Below are 9,646 nucleotides of genomic sequence, written 5' to 3'. Positions count from 1 at the left end.
TAAACCATAACATTAAACCAATAAATATCATATAATTAATAACCAATATATAAAGTCTAGCAAATATCCATTTAACCAAACAGCGGAGAAACATAGAACCAGCTACCTAGCAATGTTCTAATGACCCAACTCTAGCAACCTAGCAATGCCAGACAACGACCAATCGAGTCCCTAGAACATCTTCCTCTTCATTGCCTTGATTCCACGGTCACATTTTGCCTTTACCTGCACCACAAACACAATGAGATGCATGAATATTTTATAAACACTCAGTAAGGCAATCCTCCCATCTACTGGACTATACACACAAGCAATAGAGACATCTCTAGCCATCAACCAACAAACAACAACCAACAATAACAAACTAGGACTATGCATCGACCGACACCAACACTGCATCGACCGACACCAGCTGGGGTTGCATCGGCCGACACCAGATGGAGTTGCATCGACCGACACAAGCTAGCATCGACCGACGCATGCTCGACATAGCACGAAAACCCTAATCGCATCGACCGACGCCTCCACATGGCATCGCCCGATGTTCCTAGGTCTAATGCGTTGTCCTCGCATTTGCATAAACTGACGCATAAAGTGCATCGACCGATGCACATGCCGAGCATGGTTTTTCCCCCAAGATTCTCGCCGGATCTTCGTTCCTACAACCACAAAACTCGATCCCAAGCCACAAGAAAGCTTCACAAAGTCCCATATAACATTCTAACAAGCCAAACAACACATAAACAAGCAGATTAGAGAAATCTCCAGCTTAGATAAGCAATGGTCATGCACTTACCTTTGCCACAGAAGAATCTGAACCTTAAACAAGAAAAGAACACTTCCAAGAAGCTCCTACGATGATCCCAGCTACAGATCTCTACAAGACCAGCTTCCAATCTCCCAAGAACCTCAAGAACACTCAAAAACTCTTTCCTCTCTTTCTTTTCTCCCAAAAACGGCCAAACCTCAGCCACAACACGACAAACCCCTTTTATACACGTTTCCAGGGTTTTTCTAACCCAAAACGCAATGTTTAACTTAAACTCATCCGCACAAAACCGACCTTGCATTGATTGATGCACATAGTGCATCGATCGATGCATCCCTTAAACCGGGATTCCGGTTCGCGGATGTTACACGGGTCTATGAGATTGATGGGGGTTCAATCTCAGATTTCCTGTTGTGATCGGATGCAGATTTAGGAGATTGATGGGGGTTCAATCTCAGATTTCCTGTTGTGATCGGATACAGATCTCGGGGTTGATGGGGGTTCATCCTTGGGGTTTCTGTGTGTTGAACGGGAGGGTCATGTTTTTGCTGGCCGGGGGGGGGGGAGGGGGGGAGGGGCAGAGTTGTAATGATTAGGAGATCCTGGTTGGGTTGACCGGTGGGGTTTGTTTGGTGCTGACCAGTGGGGCCATGGTAATGTAGACCGCTGGGTCACGTGGATGTGCAGACTGTTTCAGCAGTTGCACCGGAAGCCTTGGTTGACGGTGTTCAGTCCAGTCGGAGGATGTGTGGGCCGTGGTGATGGTTGCACGGGGTCCTTGGTGGGGAAGAATTGTAACACCCGCAAACCAATTTTGGAATTTTTGTAAGGGTCCTTGGTGCGGACGGTTTGATCGGTTTGATTTTTAATCGTCCAGTTTGCGTGGTTGGTTTAGGGGAAGCCCTAAACTCGAGTTTAAAAGGGGATCTCGACTTATTTCGTCCCTTTAGCCGTTTTTAACAGAGAAACAGAGAGAAGAAGGAGAAAGCGTTTCTAAGACAGCTTTGTGAGATCCTTGGCTGTTCTTAGGAGATCTGAGGCTAGGAAGGTGTTAGAAGCTTGCTAGGAGGGTGGATTTATTGCTGTTGGTCAGAATGTTCCTGCAAAGAGGTGAGTTCATGACCATGGCTGATCTAAGCCTAAGATTTCCTTTGTCTTTCTTGTTTGTTGTTGTTTGTGGTGTTTTTGTTGCTTGTTATAGTTGCTATAGGGTTCCCACTGATTCATATGGCTTTGGGTTTGAGTATTGGGCGGATTGGAGGAGACAGTGATAACTCTCTAATTTACATGTTTTAAGCATCCATTTTTGTCTATATTTTGCATTGTTTTTACCCTCACCTTAACATTTTTAGGTCATTAACTGTAGGAATTCGCTTTTAGGCCATTTAGGGTGTTGCATTCTTGCATTTGCATATTTTGAATGAAAACAGGTGCTTTAGAGCCTAAAATGGGGAGAAACAAGGTCAAATCCGAGCATGTACCTGAAAGAGCTATTGAGCAGGAAGAACAGTCCGAACACCAACCCGATCGAAGAGGATCCAAGAGCAGGAAGAACAATCCGAAGACCTATCCGAAGAGAAACCCAAGCTCATCCTCGAGCACCTCATCGAGCAGATCCTTGGGCAGGACTGAGAAGCTAGGGTTAATGGGTTTCCATTTATAAACCCCCCTCTTCTTCCTCTCGCTCTAGCACGCCGCATACACTCAAACCAGAGAGCGAGAGCTTCTGAGAGAGATCTTGAGAGACTTAAACACTTTTTTCACTTTGTTAGGATTCATTTTGTTATTTTCTTTTGCATTTTCGATTCTATACTCTTCCTCTTTACTCTATTTTTAATACAATGCAATTTTCATTTATCTATGCTTTTGTGTTTTCTGCAATGAGATCTGAGTAGTGAAACAAAGTTTCTAGGGATGGGATAGACTTGATCGGTTAGGATGTCTTAGCTTGGATATTTATGTTTTATAAATTCCCTTCTAGATTGGTGTTCTTAATGCTATCAACAGACCGAGAGGTTGAGATTAGATCTAGGGTGTTTTACCATCGAGAAGTGTAGATGAAATTCTTGAATCAATCAATGCTAGAGATTTACTCACTTAGCCAAGAGATTAGATGTGTAAGGAGTTTATTGAAAATAATGAATCGGTTTGTATTGCCTGCTTGGTCATGTTTCTCCAACGAGAGTTGGGTAAGGGAGTGATCAAGGTTGATTGTTTCTATCACGAAAGTGTTTTAACAAGATTTTATAGATTTGTTGTCTAGTGAATATTTCCTTGAGGCATGTAGGACATTCATATTGATCAGGAACGCTTAGGAGTCGATTACCCCATCCTTAGGAGCTTTCGCATTTTGATTGTTTACATTTTCATTCATAACTCGATCACTTACCCAAACAGGTACACGATCACCTGCTTCGAGTACACCTTCGAGCTGTTCATACTCATCTTGTTTACTCGATCACCCCACCCAATCCGGTACTCGAATGCTTGCATCGAGTGCTTAGGTCGTGTGGTTCTTGTTTATCTGCTTTCTTTTGTTTATTTTAGGACTGTTAGGTCAAACCCATTGATTGCTTGGCTTGACTTGCATAGTTCTGATCATATCTCATCTGCTAGCATAACAACCATTTGGATTGATAACCCTTTGTACTACAACTGCATAGGGAATTGATACCCTGGGTGAAAATCCTGTTACCAATTTGGCGTCGTTGCCATTTGGTTGTATTTAAATTTGCTACGTTTAAGATTTCAGCACTTGCTAAATCAAGTTCTATCTTACATTTTGGTTCGATACTGACTTGCTAACCTTCGTGTTTGTTTGTTTTGCATTTCAGGTACAACCCGAGTACCCACCCGACCCGTCACTCGATCACCTGGATCAAGTTGACCTTCGTGTACTCACTCGGTCAACTAATTGTGCATGCAAACACGATCAAAGGGTAGCCAAAACTTGCGTCCTTTAATCGACAACATCGATAGACCAAGATTACTCCGTACACAACAAGTTTAACAACCACAACCAAACACAATTGAGGATATAATGAATAACCAGAATGGTCCACCAGCTCCTCAAGCAAGGACCAACATCGGAGCAGGAGATGCTCCATCTACTCACACTCAAAGAAATGGCATTGTGCCACCTGCTGTCCAGAACAACAACTTTGAGATCAAGAGTAGTCTCATCCATATGATACAAAGCAATAAATTTTGGGGAACCCGAGGCACTACCCGCATACGTACCCGACGCGCCTGATCGTGTTCTCACTCGGGTGGCGAGTGGAGTCCGAATTCCACAAACCCTAGCCCACTCTCGGAGAAGCCCAAGAAGCCAACCCTCTCTATTTAAGGAGCCTCAACCTCACAACTTCATAATTCCCTAAGTTTTCTCTAAACCCTAAACTCTTTGTCTTCCAACCTTCTTCTCTCTCCCAAGAAATCGAGTTTTTCAATCTTTGTGGACTAACCCTATTAATCTCGGCTTAGTCTCTGTTTTCACCTTCAAGGATCCACCAATGGCACCAAAGATGAAGACTTACCAAAAGAAGGGGAGAAGATCAACCTCCGCCGCTGCTAGAACCGGAGATGAAGCCACCGAAGCTCACGATTCCCAAGGAAGAGGAGACGTTCCACATTCCCAACTGTTGGCTGGACGTTTTGCATCCCCAATCCGATGCTCAACCCGACCGTCCACCCGCGCTAGCACTCGAGCACCCGATCGGGTAGATACCCGTGTTCTCTCTCCCGACCCAGTAGCAGTTGCAATCCGCCGATCTCCTCGACATAGGGACCTGTGTACGTCCAAGCGAACCGTTATTGACCCGATGGAGGTCGATTCCGATGGAGAAGGAGGAGAACTGGAGGAGATCCAATCTTCTAGGTTGAGAGGCAGAGCTGCAGTGGGGAGGGGAAAGAGACCAGCCTCTGAAAAGGCTGAGAAGGTAGCTGAGAGAGCAGCGGAAGAAGAAGATCGAGATACGGAGGAGGAGAGCCATGACCGAGAGGAGGAACAGAGAGAACGCACACGCCTGGCTTCACGGAGGCTGAAGCAGAAAGAGGTGGAGACTCCGGTCAAGCTCTTCAAAGCCCTCCCTAAGATGAGCTTTGTAGGAACCTGCTACCCTTACCGTGAAATAATGAAGCAGTTGGGGAACGCTAGAGATGTCGAATTCCTTTTCGATATGTGCCACCTGGGCAAGATGATGCGAACTAACCTCGAAGCTTATGAGGAGGAGACAATTCACCTCCTCTCCACGCTGCAGCTGCACTACTTTGAAGACCACCCGACCCTGCTACCCGATGGGGGGATTGGGTTCATCACCTTTTCCGTGCGCAACAAGGAATACCGACTCACCTACAAGGAGATGGAGAAGATGTATGGTTTCAAGGCTGGGAGTGGAGAAAACATGGAGGTGAGCAAGGAGGAGGTGAAGTCCCTATGGCTAACAATAGGAGACAAGCTTTCCTACAAGTCTACAACCTACAATTCTGCTCAAATTAGGAGCCCTGTTTTGAGGTACTTTCACAAGTCTCTAGCTTGTACCTTATTCGCTAGGAATGAGATTGGGAATCTGAACGATCACGAGCTCCAGCTGCTAGACATTGCCTTGTGTGGAGTGTTATATAATGCTAAGGACGGTAAACCGCTGATAGGAGATGTTGCGGATACTAGCATGATCTTTGTGCTGCTCGATCAGTTCCTTTACCTGAAGTCTTGGGCAATGAAAACTGAGAGGAGAGAGGGAGATGGGGAGATCTCCATAGGAGGTTTGGTCATGCCAATTTTGGTATCTTCCGATGTGCCCCTAAAGGGAGTGGTTCATGAGCCGAGATGGCTATACATCGACTACCTCACATTGGCGAGATTCCTGGCTTATGAGAAGCCAAACGATATGTTGCTCTTCAGGTTTGTTCATCCGGCAGTCGGACCTACTCAGATGATCCTGCCCAACGTCGCGTGCACCAAAGTCAGGCTAGGGGACAACATAGAATTCACACCGCCATTGGAAGAGCTCTATAACCCTGAGGAAGAATCCGAAGCTGAGGGAGAGCAAACAGAGCAGGGACAGGGAGATAACTCGAAAGACTATGATTTTGACGAGTATGTTTGCTCTCAAAAGCAACCTGTTGGAGTGAGAGAAACTCACAAAAGAATCGGGTGGTTGAAGAGGATGAACAACTTTTTGGCAAGGAAGGTAAAAGATCTTACTGGCTCAGTGAAGGTGATGGGAGGACAGATCAAGGAGCTGCAAGACAAGGCAAGCTGTGCCTCAGCTCCCACTTTGGCCGATGCACCCACATGGATGGGGAGGAGCGGACCATTGGGAGGAATTTGAGGAATAGCACCTCCAGAGCCCCACAGGACATCCTCCTACGAGCCCCAAGCAGAGGAGGATATCACGAGACCAGATAGATCGCGGAGAAGCCACTCAGATGCCTACCCGATGCCTAACCCGATGGGGTATACGATGCCCTATCCGATGCCACCATCGAGCACACATCCGGCTGACCACTCAGGTACCTTCCCTATGCCTTACCAGATGCCGTGTCACATGCCCTACTCGATGCACCCTGCAAGCGGCTATACGGGTGATCATTCCTGACCTTTCCCACCATATTCGTCGTATTACCCGATGTCCTACCCGATGACCTACGCGATGCCTTACCCGATCAACCCCTCGGATGCTGGTCCGAGTAGATCGTCTGTGTGCATAACCGAGCTCTCTGATGAGCGAATCTCGGCGCCTGCTGAAGCCGGTGACGATCCAGGGTACACATTGGCGAGCATGGAGGCTGCCACAACCTCCTTCTTCACCAACCCATGAGGTACCACTTTCATCCAAACCATTGTTAATACCATTGCATTCTATTTTGTTTCATTTTGTGTGATTCTCATATTTCTTTTTCAGACTTTAATTTACACAAGGGACTAGGTAATTTAAGTTTGGGGGAGGGAATGTGATGTTCATATATTTTACCATGTTTTCCCTTAGTTTATTCACATCTTTTGCATCTTTTGCTAGCCATTTTCATCATTATTGTGTAGCTTTAGGACTAATCATGCATTAGAGTTTAGTTGCATTGCATTTGCATCTTTTCATGCATAAACAGGTGATTTTGGAGCTTAAAGAGCATGGAAACAATCCTGAGGAGAAGTGAAGCAATCTTGAAGGGAAAGCAAGAGAGTTAAGGCTGAAGAACCAAGGTCCAGAGTCCAACTCGACCAAGCACTCGACCGAGTGGGTAGATGGACTCGACCGAGTGGAGTGTGCACGAGAGAAGCCAGCTCGACCATGGACTCGACCGAGCCGTTGACTACTTTGACTTTTTCTATTTTTAGGGCTTCCACCTCCTCAACTATATAAGGCCTTGTACCTGCAGCCACCAAAGTGTGCAACTTTTTAGATATTCCCTAAACCTAGTTTTTACCTTTTTTAGTTTTATTCCTTTTGCATTTTTATTTTTAAGATCTTGTACTTCCTTATGAAAGAAGACTAGATTCTTATATTTTGTTGGTTCTATAACTTTCAAGATATTGAGAATTTGAGTTTCATCCTTTCATCAATATTGAAGATCTTTGTTTAATCTTTCTGATAATGCAAGTTTCAATATTTTCTGGGTTTTTGACTTTGATCACCATGTATTGTTGTGAGTAGTTTCCTTAGGATCTTGAGGATGGGTTAGGATGGATTGATCTTGTGGTTTGTGTGACTTGGTCAAGCTTGATTGTTGTAGATCTCTTCTAGGGTAGATGATCTTAATGCTGATTCTATATCTGAGAGGGTAGAGTCTGATTTCAAGCTTCTTAGCATCACACCAATGTTTAGGAAGCATAGATAAGGCTAGATCTAGAGCTTACCATTAGGCTTGCTAAGAGATTAGAGGTCTTGTTTGGTTTGAGATGTATTGCTTAATGCCTGCTTGTGTAGATTCTTTACTGTGTGAGAACAAGTCTAGAATTGCATAGGTTTGATTGTTTCTTGACCATGAGAGTGGGAGAAACTTGTCTTAGATTAATATGTCTAAAGGTTAGCTCAAAGTTTGCTTGAGGTTTGTTGACCAAGTTAGATAACCACAATGATTAGTCCATCCCATGAATCCATCCTCAGGACCTTCTTTGTTTATTGAAATCTTAGTCTTAATCCTGTTGCTTGCTTGTTGTTTGATTGGATTTAGCATTACTCTGTTTTTATTGCATTGCTCTGTTTCTGCGTCTAGTCTAGCTCGACCACCCACTCGATCTACACTCGGTCGAGTGCTGCTCGAGTTCATCCCCAGAACTCTGTGTCTATGATTTGTGTTTGTCTTGTTTCATTCTTGTTTCATTCCAGTTGCATACATTTAGTTTTCAGTTCATTAATTATCTTGCATTAGTTCATTAGTAGTAGTCTATGTTCTGTTCTTGCTTTATCACTGTTTCAATCATTCAGTTTCATTTGCATCTAGTTGTTAGTTCTTGTAGTTTATTTTCTTCATTTTACATTTTCTTCCTAGGATTGTTAGTGACAAATTTGTCTTAACTTAGATTCATATGCATATCTTAATTGTTCACAAACACTCATTTAGGATTGATACCTCTTGTACTGCAATAGCATAAGGGGAATTGAAACACCCATCCATCATTCCATTCATATCTCACCATTGCATACATCATCATTCAAACCACAAAATAAACTTGTTTCAATTTGGCGCCGTTGCCCATTTGAGTGTGTTTTTGTGACATTTAGGATCCATATTAGTCTAAGATTAGGTTCGTTTATACGCTTGTGAGGTTGCTGTACTCGAATCTTCTGTTTCTGGGTTGAAGTTCCATTTCAGGTACCACTCGACCAGTCACTCGACCACCACTCGACCGAGTCGTGATCGAGCACCTGCTCGAGCCAGAAGCCGGATCTCTATAACCATCATTCTCCAGTCGACTTGACCTCCTACTTGAGCCTGTGCTCAGTCGCTTGCCTAGCAAAAATCGTTTGTGTCTGTTAATGCACACAAGGTCTAAAGGAAAGGACAATCTTCTTAGGCCTATTGACAACATCAACAACAAGACCAAGAGTTTAGGAGCTAAGCAAAGGAGAGTTGTTCAGCAACAACAAGAGGTTATAGTAGCTATGGATCAACAGGATCAGGTTCAGAGACCAAGGAACATTGGTGCTGGAGATGCACCCAACACTCACAACCAAAGAGCTGGCATTGTGCCACCAACTGTTGCCAACAACAATTTTGAGATCAAGAGTGGATTGATCTCAATGATTCAGGCCAATAAATTCCATGGATTGCCTATGGAGGATCCACTAGATCATCTTGATGAGTTTGACAGAATCTGTGGTCTTACCAAGATCAATGGAGTAAGTGAAGATGGTTTCAAGCTGAGGTTGTTCCCTTTCTCACTTGGGGACAAGGCTCATTTATGGGAAAAGACTCTCCCTACTGGTGCAATCACTACTTGGGATGCATGCAAGAAGGCTTTCTTGGCCAAGTTTTTCTCCAATGCTAGGACAGAAAGACTAAGGAATGAGATCTCTGGATTTGCTCAAAGGAGTAATGAAAGATTTTGTGAAGCTTGGGAGAGATTCAAGGGATAACAAACTCAATGTCCTCATCATGGTTTCAGTGTGGAGTCTTTGTTCAGCACATTGTATAGAGGAGTGCTTCCCAAGTTCAGAATGCTTCTTGATACAGCCTCCAATGGAAACTTCCTCAATAAGAATGTGGAAGAAGGCTGGGAGTTAGTAGAGAACCTTGCACAGTCTGATGGGAACTACAATGAGGACTATGACAGAACCATAAGGTCATCATCAACTGATCAAGAAGACAAGTACAAGAAGGATCTGAAAATGGTGAATGAAAAGCTTGATAGGATCTTGCTAAGTCAGCAAAAGT

The 9,646-nt window shown here is 44.2% G+C and overlaps 1 non-coding gene across 1 annotated transcript; it reads right to left on the bottom strand.

The window, feature by feature from the left end:
• Positions 1 to 9,267: 9,267 nt before the first annotated feature.
• On the bottom strand, positions 9,268 to 9,374 carry LOC147940018 (small nucleolar RNA R71). Its single transcript, XR_015564953.1, has one exon. It is a non-coding gene; the product is annotated as a small nucleolar RNA R71 (small nucleolar RNA).
• Between the last annotated feature and the right edge of the window lie 272 nt (positions 9,375 to 9,646).

The sequence above is a fragment of the Camelina sativa genome, chromosome 8, assembly GCF_030686135.1.
Source record: "Camelina sativa cultivar CO46 ecotype springtype chromosome 8, ASM3068613v1".
Classification (NCBI taxonomy): Eukaryota; Viridiplantae; Streptophyta; class Magnoliopsida; order Brassicales; family Brassicaceae; genus Camelina; species Camelina sativa.
Note: the sequence above shows the minus strand (reverse complement) of the source record. Positions and strands in the feature narration are given on the sequence as shown.